This window comes from Schistocerca serialis, chromosome 3 (genome assembly GCF_023864345.2).
Source record: "Schistocerca serialis cubense isolate TAMUIC-IGC-003099 chromosome 3, iqSchSeri2.2, whole genome shotgun sequence".
Taxonomy (NCBI): Eukaryota; Metazoa; Arthropoda; class Insecta; order Orthoptera; family Acrididae; genus Schistocerca; species Schistocerca serialis.
Genome location: NC_064640.1, coordinates 879,446,793 through 879,462,273, shown reverse-complemented (window position 1 = coordinate 879,462,273; position 15,481 = coordinate 879,446,793).

Here is a 15,481-nt window from a genome sequence, read left to right as displayed (position 1 = left end):
TTAGCTAGGCCTCCTTGTGCTTGCCAAACACATGGTACACAAAGTAAGCGTGTACCCCCCTGAGGATTAATGTAATTATACCCTCAGGTGTTACAGATTACAGCAATGGAATGAAATGTATCACGGAAAACTTTCTTTGTAATTCAAAAATCTTTAAAAATAAATGTTTTAAGTATAACACTCAAATACGTGTCCTGTAGCGCTAAATGTGCGTCTTGCTGTAAGATAATTCTGTGGAACTGTCGTAGTTATCGTCCTCTGTAAGCAAAGTTCTGCTGAAGTCAATGTACTTACCTCATCATAAACAAAAGTGAAATGCTTTGCGTCTAGATATCGTAGTTATTACGTAACTTACCGTGATCAAGAAAGTACTATAATGTAACGTATTGTTGTGCTACGAAAAAGGCTGTCTCATTGTAGCTATACCACAAAAGTTACTACGAAAACATGTTTTACTTTCCAGAATAATTCAGAAAAACTGTGCAGATATAAAATAGATACACCGCAAAAGCAACAATGTAAATTATGTCACATATTAGTAGCGTCGTGATATAATCGTGTAGCTGTCAAAGAAACCAAATACTAAGTCATCTTTAATCTCACAGAATGTACTTCAAATCCAGAATGTATTTTCAAGTAAACCAAAATGTTGCATGAAAATCTTATTAGCAGTATATATTCTAAGTATGTAAGCCTTATAGTCGTTACGTAATCGTGCAACTAACAGGCAAGAATGTACACACACAATAACACTGTGTCGTCTGTTCACTATAACAATGCATTCGTAATTATTGTCTACATATGTTCCCTAGGTTCTAGACTGGATAGTTAATTTTAAAACATAGTTGCATGTGAAGTTTCTAAGTGTGACAAAGAGTACTAGTAACATGAAGTGAAAAATTTTATTGCAAAGACTAAGTTAAAAAGCAGATTATCTCTCAATAAATGGTTTTACATGTGAAATGTGGTGTGTATCTTTACTCTTCCTACTATGCAAAGCTCGAGCTTCAACGGAATTATCGTGTGGTATATGTCGGTAAAGAATACTGGAATTTTTCTCGAGGTTAGCGTGTATGTTATTTTTCTCTGAGCCAGCCAGCGCACATGGCTGCCTGCGGTGCGAGTCATTGCCTGCTATCTCTTTGTTGGCGTGCGTCGTTATAGGGATTAGGAGACCTAACTTCTACAAATTCACCTTGCCCAGAGGGCAAGCCCTGTTTAAATCCCGCCAGTTCTGATGAAATTCAGGTCGTTATGATTATATCGTCTGTCGTCATGTCGGTAGTTCCTGTAGTTTTTTTCTTGTCGGTTAAGTGGTGGAGAGTTTCTCCCTGAATTATCACTGCACGGCGGACCGTTGCGTCTGAAGTTATTCTGTCTCCCGTGATAATAATTGTTCTGGTTGCCATATTGTCTGTTTCTGTGATTGTCTCTGTCATATTCATTACTACGGAAATGCGATCTTTCTCTGTAACTATTATTCTGCCAACGGTTGTCATACAGGTGGTGTCTGTTTTGGTCACGATTTACGTTGTAAGAATAGCCTTGTCGTGTATTATTTCTGTCATCGCGGAACTGTGACAGATGTGACCTGTAATTGTTGTGCTCCTGTTTTCGCGTTCCACGACTGTCAGTGTCAATTTCCAGTTCTTGTAACAGTCCCTGAAAAGCTTCAGTGTCGTCTTTGCAACGTCCTGCTAAAATAATATGTCGTAAATGTTCAGGCAGTTTGATTAAGCAAATGCGGATGAGTTCTGAGGGGCTGTATGGGTTAGACAGGTACTGATTCTTGTGCAACATGTCTTCAAAATATTTCACAAGACTGGAAAATTCAGATTGTTCAAAGTGTTTCATCATCATGATGCTATGTTTTACTCGGTCTTGTGTGGCTTGAGACCAATATGCTGAGAGGAAGGCATGGTAAAATTCTCCTTCACTGTGGCAATCATGAATGACCGATCGCATTCTTACAGCTGGTTCATTCTCTAAGTAGCCACACATAAATTCTAATCTGTGCTCTAATGACCAGTTGGGAGGAAAACAATGAGAGAATTGATGGAGCCACGCTTGTGGATGAATGTCGTTGCCAGAATTCTTAAATGTTTTGAATTTACGTGTAGTAATGAACAGCTTATAGTCAAAATCATCGTGTCGGCGAGTAGCATGTCGGTCATTGTTACGTCGTGTCGGCGGTTCCATCTCAAAATTCGGTGCACTTTGCCAATTTCTTTCATAATTTCCGAAATACCCTGTGTTATTATTTTGTGGCTTTTCCGTATTTCTAAGTTCCTCTTCCCATGTTGAAGCACGAGTGTCCTCTGAAATATGTAATTTTTGTATTACTTGTGCCAACTGATCTTGTACTTCCCGGATTTCTCTTTTGTATTGCGTATTGATTTGATTTTGATTTTGTTTGAATTTTCTAATTTGTTCATACTCTTCACTGTCAGTGAAAGCTACAGGTCTTGTGTCATTCAGATCATCATCTACCTTTGTAGATAAGTTAGTGAACTGATCTGAAACTCCGGCTACTTTATCCGATAGTGAAATTATTTCCTCTGTGTGTTTTTCTGAATCAAGTTTCAGAGTGTCCATTTGTGTTGAAATCGTATCTACTGTGTCCTGTAAGTTTTCCTGAGTTTTTGGAAGTTGCGTAACCGAATCGGTACATGCAACTGAGTCAATTTTAGCTTGCAAGGTCGCATGATTTTCATGAACAATAATTTGCAGTTCTTTTATGGCTGCTTCGTGAATCTCTAATGCATTTTCATGCCGCGAAAAAATAGGTTGAAAATGCTCACAAATTTGTGTTTTTACGTCATTAAAGGCTTTTTGACATTTCGATTCAATGTTATGTAACTCAGTAGTTAAATCTTCACGTGTTTGTTCAAGAGTTTGTTCCAGTGAGTCTAACGTTTGAAGCTGTTGCTGTGTTTGTCTCTGGTGTTGTTCCATTGTGTCTAACTTTTGAAGATTTTGTTCCATTGTGTCTAACTGTTGCTGTGTTTGTCTCTGATTTTGTTTCATTTGCTGCATTAATTGCAATAATAATGTATTAGTGTCTGGAATGTGTTTCTCTATGCTTTTTGGCAGTGCATTTTCACCGGCAACATTCACGTTTTGACAAGCAGAAAATGTGTCTTGACTCATTTGAGAAAACGGTGAGGACCCAAAACCTGAGTCTACAGTATTTGCAATATTGTGTTCTGTCATTTCGGATTCCTGAGGCGAGCTGTTGCCGACCGATCGACCGATAATGCTTCCCTGTTCACTAATTGTTTCACTGCCTACACCATTATTTGCAGCCCGCTCCATTTCCCTATGCACAATTACCAAATTACTACTTTGAACATTAGTTAATTCATTACTCTGCGGCCCCAAACATACTGCTTTCGTCTTCACTGTCGTTTCTCAGTTTACTTTGAAGCCTAGTATTACGTTTTTCACACGCCATTATTGTCACAATATTTCACACGACAACACAGAAAAGCACAGTTTGAAGAGCAAAATAAGAAAACACATTAACATAGCATTGAAAATAATATCTAGTTAATTGCAAGCGCAGCTGCGAAATACTTGGTGCAAATCTACATGCATGCCACAACTGTTTTACTGTACAAGAATGAAAAACTACAACTACAAAGGAAATTCTCTCTATAATTACGCGCTAGCAATAAACAAAAGCTACACTAATTACACAAACTACAAGAAAAAAATCAGAAGATTCCAGTGAGGCATCCTCGGCTAAGGGTCGACATATGAAACGTCCCCTTATGAAAAATTATACAAGACTGTGCTTAAACCGACACACAATATTTTTAGCGCAACGCAATCTGACTTTCAATAATCCCTACAAAAGAATGACCCTGACTAACATTAACCTATACCTTTCACAAATCACTTACCTCACAAAAATCTGCGTTACTCGAACTACTGCAATACAGCGAGCGCCACTACTGCCAGCTAAATAAAAGATTGAAACTACGGAAGGCACTAACTACTGATAGGCATAGTTAGCAAATGAAAGATTTTAATAGAGAACAAACAATGTATTTACTTTAATGGTGCTGAAAAATCATAATATACATAGCAGTTCATGACATCCAGTCTTACAAATTTCAAAACTCCGCCATCTCTCTCCCCACATCCACCACTGCTGGCGGCTCACCTCCAACTGCGCAACGCTAAGCGCTGTTCACATCCAGCTGCCCAACACTACAATGGCAGACAACAATGCAAACTAGCCACAGACTGCACACAGCACAGCCAGTGATTTTCATACAGAGCGCTACGTGGCGTTACCAATATAAAAACCTGAACAGCCTACTTACAATTACGGGATTCTTTTTCCTATTCACCTGCATTAATTTACATTTATCTATATTTAGAGTTAGCTGACATTCTTTATACCAATCACAAATCCTGTCCAAGTCATCTTGTATCCTCCTACAGTCACTCAACGACGAGACATTCCCGTATACCACAACATCATCAGCAAACATCTGCACATTGCTATCCACCCCATCCAAAAGATCATTTATGTAGATAGAAAACAACAGCGGACCTACCACACTTCCCTGGGGCACTCCAGATGATACCCTCACCTCCGATGAATACTCACCGCCGGCCGGTGTTGCCAGGCAGTTCTAGGCGCTACAGTCTGCGCGACCGCTACGGTCGCAGGTTCGAATCCTGCCTCGGGCATGGATGTGTGTGGTGTCCTTAGGTTAGTTAGGTTTAAGTAGTTCTAAGTTCTAGGGGACTGACGATCTCAGATGTTAAGTCCAATAGTGCTCAGAGCCATTTGAACCATTTTGAACATGGTTCGACGGACGGCGGCCGGCGGAAGGAGAAGAGAGCGTCGATGCGTGGGTGGTCGGTAAAACCGTCGTCGGAATCGGAGGCGCCACGGCGGTGGCTGGCAGTTGGATGATTCGTCGCTGAAGACACTCAGACCTCAGGTGGCCATCTTTGCCGCATCCGGAACAGGTCTTGGGTTGCCCGTCGTAATGGTTCAAATGGCTCTGAGCACTATGCGACTTAACTTCTGTGGTCATCAGTCCCCTAGAACTTAGAACTACTTAAACCTAATTAATGTGGGTGCATCACACACATCCCTGCCCGAGGCAGGATTCGAACCTGCGACCGTAGAGGTCACGCGGTGCCAGACTGAAGCGCCTAGAACCGCACGGCCACACCGAACGGCTGGCCGTCGTATATGACGAACGAGCGGCATCCGCTGATTTGCGGGTAAGATGGCACGAGCAGCGGAGATCGATGGTGATCTGCCGTACACCGTTAAGAACGAGGTACATTCGGAATTGCGCCCAGCGTTCGGCAGTGAGGCCATGTTCAGTGCCATAGAGGCGGAAAGCAGCGATACTGTCTTCTGCCGGGAGCCTGAATGGTAGTTCGAAACCTGGTGCGCATTCCCAAGCTTACATGGTCCGCAGTGACCAACCCGACATTTCCGTCGGCGTAGCAAATACGTAGTCCATGCTTGGTGTCACGAAGTACACTACTGGCCATTAGAATTGCAACACCACGAAGGTGACGTGCTACGGACGCGAAATTTAACCGACAGGAAGAAGATGCTGTGATATGCAAACGATTAGCTTTTCAGAACATTCACACAAGGTTGGCGCCGGTGGCGACACCTACAACGTGCTGACATGAGTAAAGTTTCCAACTGATTTCTCATACACAAACGGCAGTTGACCGGCGTTGCCTCGTGAAACGTTGTTCTGATGCCTCGTGTAAGGAGGGGAAATGCGTACCATCACGTTTCCGACTTTGATAAAGGTCGGATTGTAGTCTATCGCAATTGCAGTTTATCGTATCGCGACAGTGCTGCTCCCGTTGGTCGAGATCCAATGACTGTTAGCGGAATATGGAATCGGTGGGTTCAGGTGGGTAACACGGAACGCCGTGCTGTATCCCAACGGCCTCGTATCACTAGCAGTCGAGGTGACAGGCATCGTATCCGCATGGCTGTAACGGATCGTGCAGCCACGTCTCCATCCCTGAGTCAACAGATGGGGACGCTTGCAAGACAACAACCATCTGCACGAACAGTTCGACGACGTTTGCAGCAGCATGGACTATCAGCTCGGAGACCGTGGCTGCGGTTACCCTTGACGCTGCATCACAGACAGGAGCACCTGCGATGGTGTACTCAACGACGAACCTGGGTGCACGAATGGCAAAACGTCATTTTTCCGATGAATCCAGATTCTGTTTACAGCATCATGATGGTCGCATCCGTGTTTGGCGACATCGCGGTGAACGCACATTGGAAGCGTATATTCGTCATCGCCATACTGGTGTATCACCCGGTGTGATGGTATGGGGTGCCATTGGTTACACGTCTCGGTCACCTCTTGTTCGCATTGACGGCACTTTGAACAGTGGACGTTACATTTCAGATGTGTTACCACCCGTTGCTGTACCCATCATTCGATTCCTGCGAAACCCTACATTTCAGCAGGATAATGCACGACCGCATGTTGCAAGTCCTGTACGGGTCTTTCTGGATACAGAAAATGTTCGACTGCTGCCCTGGCCAGCACATTCTCCAGATCTCTCACCAACTGAAAACGTCTGGTCAATGGTGGCCGAGCAACTGGCTCGTCATAATACGCCAGTCACTACTCTTGATGAACTGTGGTATCGTGTTGAAGCCGCATGGGCAGCTGTACCTGTACACGCCATCCAAGCTCTGTTTGACTCAATGCCCAGGCGTATCAAGGCCGTTATTACGGCCAGAGGTGGTTGTTCTGGGTACTGATTTCTCAATATCTATGCACCCAAATTGTGTGAAAATGTAATCACATGTCAGTTGTAGTTTAATATATTTGTCCAATGAATACCTGTTTATTATCTGCATTTCTTCTTGGTGTAGCAATTTGAATGGCCAGTAGTGTATTCTGTCACACACCGCGTCATTGACGACCCCTATTGCTTGAGATGAACAAATGGTTGCCGAAAATAATAAATCTGGGATCATAGCTGCGTAGCGTAGTAAGCGTTCCACTTCCAAGGACTTTGGTCGGGTGTAGTCATTGCAGAAGGCGAATTGTAGTATTGATTTTCGAAAACGGTTGGCCATGGTTCTAGTACACGTGAGTGAAAGTAAACATCAGCGAGCGCGCAGGCGGAGACAACAGCACTTTTGCACTGCACGTCTGCGAAAGCCGCCGGCTCCGACTAAGCTACCCACAGCTTCAGTTCTGCCAGCACCTCGCCTCCTACCTTCCAAACTTCACAGAAGTTCTTCTGAGAACCTTCCAGAACCAGCGCTCCTGTAAGAAAGGATATTGTGGAGAAATGGCTTAGCCATAGCCTGGGGGATGTTTCCAGAATGAAATTCTCACTCTGCTGCGGAGTGTGCGCTGTTACGAAACATCCTGGCGGATTAAAACTGTGTGCCAGACCGAGGCTCGAACTCTGGACCTTTGCCTTTCGTAGGCCAGTGCTCTCCCGACTGAGCTACCCAAGCACGACTTACGACCTGTCCTTACACCTTCGCAGAACTTCTGTGAAGTTTGGAAGGTAGGAGACGAGGTACCGGCTGAATTGAAGCTGTGAGGACCGGTCGTGGGTCGTGATTGGGTAGCTCAGTCAATAGAGCCCACGAAAGGCAAAGGTATCGAGTTCGAGTCTCGGTCCGGCACACAGTTTCAATCTGCCAGGAAGTTCATCTGCGCTGCAGAGTGAAAATTTCATTCTGGGAGTGAATTGTTTGTTTACAAAATAAATACGTGTATCCTCCGTTGTCCATTTCTCAGACTAGCTATGCATAACGCATCCCACAGTTGAGACAACTGCAACAATCCGTTCTTGCTAACGCTATTTTCGTATTTCGTGCAAAACTTTTAAAAGTATGTGATCTTTGAGGGACGTCTTTCTCTGCAGCAAGATGTGTTACGCGTTGTGCCACAGAACGCTTGTTAGAACTGGGTTCTGTGTTGTGTGTCTTCTAGTCAGGACATCGGCACTACGTTTTGCCAAGAATAATTTTATTGTGTTTTGGGTTGAAACGCATGACTGATAGTCGACGATCTAGTTGTAATACACGAACCCATTTGCAAAAGCGCTACAATTCCTTAGTTCTGAGGGATTTAATGATGTCGTAGAATGTTCGTCGTTGCACATATCGCCGCTCTAAATGGGTGGAGCATAAACTAGTCTACTTTCGCAAGGCTTCCACTACCAGTGATCACAAAATTCCTTTCTATTGTTACTTAAAAGTTGTAATTGCGTTTTCCATCACTAAAAAGCTCAACTGTTTGCAGAAAAAGTACGTAAAAGCCATGTAACTTCGGCTAAAGCTCCTACAATATATGTATAACTTCGTCTTACTCCTAGCCTGTGACGTCACTAGAGCATCAGCCAGGAACAGAGCGTCTTCGATCACGTAACCAGATCTTGGATTTAATGATTTTAAGCTTTAATTACCTAAAAGTAACAGATATTTTGTGAAAACATTGACCGTAAATGCTATTTAAATGTTGTAATCAATCAGAACAACAACAATCTGAACCATATTTTTAACACAGGAAAATTGCCTATTAGGAGGGTTCACTGTGCTGCTCCATGGACGAGTCGCACTCGCGACTTCGAGCGGACGTCCTTCGTCGCACAGAAAAGAACGCGACCATCTGTGAAACACCCGACATAGGTTCAGCAAGAAAAAGTGTTCGACTAAAAAACACCAGTAGTACTTGAGATTCATATACCCTCAACTTCATTGTTACTTACCCTTCTGTACTTTTTCTTTGGAGAGGAGGGTATTACGAACAGTAACAGTTTTAATTGTGACTTAATTGTTGGTTTTTCCAGAGCTCACGAATAACTATCTCAATGATGCACAATTCAATGCAGAGCTGACATCATCAGTAGGCACAGACTTCCCTTAAATATCTTTCACAGCTCACTGAATACAAATTTTTAGGCGGAAACGCAGGACACAAGACGCATCTTCGCTCTTCAGATTCCCTGAGTGCAGTACGTTGAAATGTTCTACGCACTCAGGATTCGTGGCAAGAAATCTTCTGCTGTGTAAGACGTCGAGCACAGAAGTGACTGAAGCATGTGACTTACGGATTATGTATATCGACAGTCGTAACCCACGTCACCTGCATTGAAACTTTTCAAAATATATATAACTGACCTAGTAGACAGTGTTGGAAGTTCCATGCGGCTTTTCGCGGATTATGCTGTATCACACAGAGAAGTTGCAGCAAGAGAAAATTGCAGCGAAATGCAGGAAGATCTGCAGCGGTTAGGCACTTGGTGCAGGGAATGGCAACTGACCCTTAACATAGACAAATGTAATGTATTGCGAATACATAGAAAGAAGGATCCTTTATTGTATGATTATATGATAGCGGAACAAACACTGGTAGCAGTTACTTCTGTAAAATATCTGGTAATATGCGTACGGAACGATTTGAAGTGGAATGATCATATAAAATCAGTTGTTGGTAAGGCGGGTGCCAGGTTGAGATTCATTGTGAGAGTCCTTAGAAAATGTAGTCCATCAACAAAGGAGGTGGCTTACAAAACACTCGTTCGACCTATCCTTCAGTATTGCTCATCAGTGTGGGATCCGTACCAGGTGGGGTTGATAGAGGAGATCCAAAGAAGAGCGGCGCGTTTCGTCACAGGGTTATTTGGTAAGCGTGATAGCGCTACGGAGATGTTTAGCAAACTCAACTGGTAGACTCTGCAAGAGAGGCGCTCTGCATCGCGGTGTAGCTTGCTGTCCAGGTTTCGAGAGGGTGCGTTTCTGGATGATGTATCGAATATATTGCTTCCCCCTATTTATATCTCCCGAGGAGATGACGAATGTAAAATTAGAGAGATTCGAGCGCGCACGGAGGCTTTCCGGCAGTCGTTCTTCCCGCGAACCATAAGCGACTGGAACAGGAAAGGGAGGTAATGACAGTGGCACGTAAAGTGCCCTCCGCCACACACCGTTGGGTGGTTTGCGGAGTATAAATGTAGATGTAAATGTAGAAACTTTATTGTCTTCTACTGTTCTCGAATATTCCCACACCAGATCGTAACCCGTTTAGCTAACCGCGTGTTCAATGAGTACTTTGAACTGCAGTAGTCCATCCTTCCACAGTTCTAGACTTGCCATCGCAGATTGGATGGTAAGCACTTTAGACGTTTGCGCGAAGCTTCCCTGCAACTTGAAGTGCTTCTGAGAAGGCCATGGCAGGGCGTTGTCACTCCTACTTTAAGCCTATTCTTACTGGCAGCCCAGTCTAAGCGCAGAGAACGCGAAGCTATTCCGTCTGGGTAATTACGTTTATTTATGGGAGTGCGCTCCGGGCAACGAGGAATCTGTTTTATGGTTTCGTTAAGGTCAATGAAAGAATTAAAAAAAATCACTACCGATACATGTAAATCACATTGGATTTCCCTTTTCCGTAAATAGAACGTACAGACATCTCACTCTGAAGGGTTTCGTCTCAGCTGGTTCAGACTGCGCTAATTTGACAAATTTCTAACTCCGATTGTCGTATTTCTCCCTGGATATTCAAAGTTTACCCGCCAGGGTAGCCGGGAGCGCTAACGCGCTGCTTCCTGGACTCGGGTAGGTGCGCCGGCCCCAGATCGAATCCGCCCGGCAGATTAACGACGACGGCCGGCGTGCCGGCCAGCCTGGATGTGGTTTTTAGGCGGTTTTCCACATCCTAACAGGTGAATACCGTGCAGGTCCCCACGTCCCGCCTCAGTTACACAACTCGTAGACATTTTAAACACATTCACACTGTTTCACGATTTACACTAGGCACAGACAGCTGGGGTATACTAATTCCGTCCTGGGGGTTATGGGGTGGCGTCAGGAAGGGCATCTGGCCATCCCTTCCAATTAACCATGCCAAATCCGTATTTAACCCTGCCGACCCTGCGCACAATGTGGGAGAAAGGCAGTAGCAAAAGAAAGAAAAGAAAGATTCAAAGTTTGTGCTCTGCACAGCAAACGCTAGGTCATCTGCATACAGGAAGCTTCTAATATTTGGACTTTCGATTTTGATTAAGGTTTGTAACTGCAAACATAGAAGTTAGAGAGATAAGCTCTCAACTACTGCCTTCAAGTTTGTGAACAGCTCCTCAAAAACTGGAATGATTAATGTTCAATCATTTTACCTAGTGTCTTTCCTTGACTTTCGAGGAGGATTAATAACACTGTAGTAAATCAAAAATTCATTCCTCGGTTTCCTGCACATAATACTATGTTCCAAACAATTGATATTGCATGACGAAGAAGTGCGTAGCGCCGCAGCTCATCATCATCCAGGAATACGCAACCAGTCAGAGTGCATGAACCGCACATGTTCGTAAAGAGCTTGGACAAACACATGGAGACACAGCGAGAAATGCATGCTTGAACGTACACCATGTGATCAAAAGTATCCGGACACCTGTCTGAAAATGACTTACAAGTTCGTGGCGCCCACCATCGGATATGCTGGATTTCAGTAAGTGTTGGCCCACCCTTAGTCTTAATGACAGCTTCCACTCTCGCAGCCGTACGTTCAGTCAGGTTCTGGAAGGTTTCTTGGGGAATGGCACACCATTCTTCACGGAGAGCTGAACTGAGCAGAGCCACCGATGTCGGACGGTGAGGCCTGGCACGCCGTTCCAAAACATCCCAAAAGTGTTCTGTAGGATTCAGGTCGTGACTCTGTGCAGGTCAGTCCATTACAGATATGTAACCACTGCGCCACAGGCCGTGCATTATGAACACGTCCTCGATTGTGTATAAAGATGCAATCACCATCCCCGAATTGCTCTTCAACAAAGGGAAGCAAGAAAGTGCTTAAAATATCAATGTAGGTCTGTGCTGTGATAGTGTGACGCAAAATAACAAGTGATAAAAGCCCCCTCCATGAAAAACACGACCACACCATAACACCACCGCCTCCGAATTTTACATTTGGCACTACACACGCTGGCAGATGACGTTCTCCGGGCATTTGCCATACCACCACCCCGCCATAGGATCACAACAAGAGTGAAACATGTGAGCGAGTTCAGTGATGATATGGGCAACTACACACATCAAAAAAAGTTTTGCATCAACTCGGTTCCGAGAGTCCCGGAACCTGTACAGAAAATTGGAATAAAGATCAACATCCACATGATTTCCGCCATTTTTATTGCTCATGAAAACCACACATTGCATGTTGTACCATCATACGCCGAGGCCTTCAGAGGTGGTGGTGGTCCAGATTGCTGTACACACCAGTACCTCTAATACCCAGTAGCATGTCCTCTTGCACTGATGCATTCCTGTATTCGTCGTGGCATAATATCCACGAGTTCATCAAGGCACTGTTGGTCCAGATTGGCCATTCCTCAACGACTATTTAGCGCAGATCCCTCAGAGTGGTTAGTGGGTCAGCCCTTTTCATCTATCCCAGTCATGTTCGATGGGGTTCATTTCTGGAGAACATGCTGACCACTCTTGCCGAGCGATGTCGTTAACCTGAAGGAAGACATTCACAAGATGTGCACTATGGGGGAGCGAATTGTCGTCCATGAAGACGAATGCCTCGCCAATATGCAGCTTATATGGTTGCACTATCGGTCGGAGGATGGCATTCACGTATCGTACAACCGTTACGGCGCCTTCCATGACTACCAGCGGCGTACGTCGGCCCCACATAATGCCACCCCAAAATAGCAGGGAACCTCCACCTTGCTGCACTCGCTGGACAATGTGTCTATGGCGTACAGCCTGAACAGATTGCCTCCAAACACGTCCCCGACGATTGTCTGACTGAAGGCATATGTGACACTCATCGGTGAAGAGAACGTGACGCCAATTCTGAGCAGTCCATTGGGCATGTTGTTGGGCCCATCTGTACCGCGCTGCACGGTGTCGTGATTGCAAAGCCGGACCTCGTCATGGACGTCGGGAGTGAAGTTGTTCATCATGCAGCCTATTGCGCATAGTTTGAGTCGTTACACGACGTCCTGTGGCTGCGCGAGAATCATTGCCGAGCCATAATCCGTAGGGAGCGGTCATCCACTGCAGTATTAGACATGGGCGGCGCGAGCGAGGCATGTCTTCGACAGTTCCTTGTTGACCATCTAGGCATGGTTGAACTACAGAAAATACGAGCCGTGTACCTACTTCCTGGTGGAATGACTGTAACTGTGCACAAAATTCTGCGCAGGCAATACTTTCGCAGTTGTGGACGGCTGTAGTGGCAGCACGGCTTAGTATTTCTGCAGGGGAATTCCAATTACGAGGGCAGTTCAATAAGTAATGTAACACATTTTTTTTTTCTCGGCCAATTTTGGTTGAAAAAACCGGAAATTTCTTGTGGAATATTTTCAAACATTCCCGCTTCGTCTCGTATAGTTTCATTGACTTCTGACAGGTGGCAGCGCTGTACGGAGCTGTTAAAATGGCGTCTGTAACGGATGTGCGTTGCAAACAACGGGCAGTGATCGAGTTTCTTTTGGCGGAAAACCAGGGCATCTCAGATATTCATAGACGCTTGCAGAATGTCTACGGTGATCTGGCAGTGGACAAAAGCACGGTGAGTCGTTGGGCAAAGCGTGTGTCATCATCGCCGCAAGGTCAAGCAAGACTGTCTGATCTCCCGCGTGCGGGCCGGCCGTGCACAGCTGTGACTCCTGCAATGGCGGAGCGTGCGAACACACTCGTTCGAGATGATCGACGGATCACCATCAAACAACTCAGTGCTCAACTTGACATCTCTGTTGGTAGTGCTGCCACAATTGTTCACCAGTTGGGATATTCAAAGGTTTGTTCCCGCTGGGTCCCTCGTTGTCTAACTGAACACCATAAAAAGCAAAGGAGAACCATCTGTGCGGAATTGCTTGCTCGTCATGTGGCTGAGGGTGGCAATTTCTTGTCAAAGATTGTTACAGGCGATGAAACATGGGTTCATCACTTCGAACCTGAAACAAAACGGCAATCAATGGAGTGGCGCCACACCCACTCCCCTACCAAGAAAAAGTTTAAAGCCATACCCTCAGCCGGTAAAGTCATGGTTACAGTCTTCTGGGACGCTGAAGGGGTTATTCTGTTCGATGTCCTTCCCCATGGTCAAACGATCAACTCTGAAGTGTATTGTGCTACTCTTCAGAAATTGAAGAAACGACTTCAGCGTGTTCGTAGGCACAAAAATCTGAACGAACTTCTCCTTCTTCATGACAACGCAAGACCTCACACAAGTCTTCGCACCCGAGAGGAGCTCACAAAACTTCAGTGGACTGTTCTTCCTCATGCACCCTACAGCCCCGATCTCGCACCGTCGGATTTCCATATGTTTGGCCCAATGAAGGACGCAATCCGTGGGAGGCACTACGCGGATGATGAAGAAGTTATTGATGCAGTACGACGTTGGCTCCGACATCGACCAGTGGAATGGTACCGTGCAGGCATACAGGCCCTCATTTCAAGGTGGCGTAAGGCCGTAGCATTGAATGGAGATTACGTTGAAAAATAGTGTTGTGTAGCTAAAAGATTGGGGAATAACCTGGTGTATTTCAATGCTGAATAAAACAACCCCTGTTTCAGAAAAAAAATGTGTTGCATTACTTAGTGAGCTGCCCTCGTAGTTGTCGAGTCTACGCCAGGTCGAGATGAAGCACTACGCCAGGCTGGAGGAGGTCCGATACGATATTGGGAGGTATCCCATGACTTTTGTCTGCTCAGTGTACCTCACATAACACATACTTCTGGATTTGCCATTACATTTACCTGACTTTGCTACACTGCAAACGAACTGTGACAAACCGATCAGTATTACACTCTTCAGTGCTGTCACGATTTGTGTGAATATACTGTGCAACTACCATGCTGTACCAGCTGCCTAGTATCACTTGAGTACAATGTCCTTGAGAGGATGGGACACTCCAGTTTACCGGTAATCGACCAGTGACGTTGTAAACAGTTTGTCTCAGTACATATTGATTTCTTATACCTGCAGGACCATAATCGTTTGACTACACTGGATGCATGTTAGCTCTGACAATACATTACTCGACCAAAATTTTCCAGACACCCCTATGTAATGCGGAATCCACCACTAGATGGCCGGCCGAAGTGGCCGAGCGGTTCTAGGCGCTACAGTCTGGAACCGCGCGACCGTTACGGTCGCAGGTTCGAATCCAGCCTCGGGCATGGATGTGTGTGATGTCCTTAGGTTAGTTAGGTTTAAGTAGTTCTAAGTTCTAGGGGACTGATGACCTCCGATGTTAAGTCCCATAGTGCTCAGAGTCATTTGAACCATTTTGAACCACCACTAGATGTCACAAAAGGCGGACCTGCCAGGAAGCGATGTGTACTGAATTGTCAGTACAAAAGCAGTAATACACTATGTGATCAAAAGTATCCGGACACCCCCAAAAACATACGTTTTTCATATTAGGTGCATTTTGCTGACACCTAATGCCATATACTCCTTATCAACGACCTCAGTAG